General features: G+C 46.6%; 1 non-coding gene across 1 annotated transcript; it reads left to right on the top strand.

Moving 5' to 3' along the window:
- Positions 1–49: 49 nt before the first annotated feature.
- trnar-ucu lies at positions 50–141 on the top strand. Its single transcript is given in 2 exon segments — positions 50–86; positions 106–141. It is a non-coding gene; the product is annotated as a tRNA-Arg (tRNA).
- The last annotated feature ends 1068 nt before the right edge of the window (positions 142–1209 follow it).

Raw genomic sequence — 1209 nt, forward strand, 5'->3', positions numbered from 1 at the left:
CGCAATGCGTCAAAGGCAAACTTGTGTGCTTAACGCTCACTCTGTGCGCGGCTCTGTGGCGCAATGGAAAGCGCGTTGGACTTCTACATCTCTGTACAAGTTGCTATTCAAAGGTTGTGGGTTCAAATCCCATTAGAGTCGAGTTTTAATTTATGTATTGCAAAGTGGTCAGACCAGACACGGCTGTCATCTGAAAATGCAACAATATTCGTGCAGAAACCCACTGTCTCAAAACGGAACATTTTCCTCTCACAGATTTACATTTTCGAAGTCTATATATGATAGAGATCGATAAATATCTGCTAGCAACTAGGCAACACGATGACGTGGATGGGCTGGAAAAAGACTTAACATTGTTGTGTCAGCCATGATGATATCGAATGCCGTGGCGGGGCAGGATCGGTGTTAAGAATGGCCGCCTTCTGCTCCTTTGTGTCTGTGACATTTCTGGCCCGGGTTTTTAAACAATCACAACAAGGACAATATGAAATAAACGCCAAGTAATATTTTGGTCTCACCTCCACCTCGCTTCCCTCCCAGCACGAATAGACAGCTCTTGTTTGTGGGCGGCACGGTGGCACAGTGGTTAGCACTGCTGCCTCACAGCGCTAGAGACCCGGGTTCAATTCACGCCTCTGGCGACTGACTGTGTGGAGTGTGCACATTCTCCCCGTGTCTGCGTGGGTTCCCTCCCGGTGCTCCGGTTTCCTCCCACAGTCCAAAGATGTGCAGGTTAGGTGAAGTGGCCATGCTAAATAGTCCGTAGTGTTAGGTAAGGGGTAAATGTAGGGGTATGGGTGGGTTGCGCTTCGGCGGGGTGGTGTGGACTTGTTGGGCCGAAGGGCCTGTTTCCACACTGTAAGTAATCTAATTGTTTCAGCTTTAGATCAGACAGCAGAGGATTCTCACAAGTTCTCCTTCAGTTTGAATGTTCCTTCACATAGGTTTCCAAGTGGACACATGGAGCAAGCAATTGCATGGATGCTGGGGATTCAGGGGCAGATTTCCCCTTTGCTGGGCTGGAATTCTGCCCAAGGTAATAAAAGTGAATTTCAGACATTTTGAATCTTACTCTGGATTCTTGCGACTTTACTAATTAAACTGAATTTCAATTTGCCTTTGCATAACATTATCGGAACTTCACTGTATATAAAAACCATGCCACATGCTCTTGAATGTAGTATGCTGAACATTGTTGATGTTGTGTGC

This window comes from Chiloscyllium plagiosum, unplaced genomic scaffold (assembly GCF_004010195.1).
Source record: "Chiloscyllium plagiosum isolate BGI_BamShark_2017 unplaced genomic scaffold, ASM401019v2 scaf_33693, whole genome shotgun sequence".
Lineage (NCBI taxonomy): Eukaryota > Metazoa > Chordata > Chondrichthyes > Orectolobiformes > Hemiscylliidae > Chiloscyllium > Chiloscyllium plagiosum.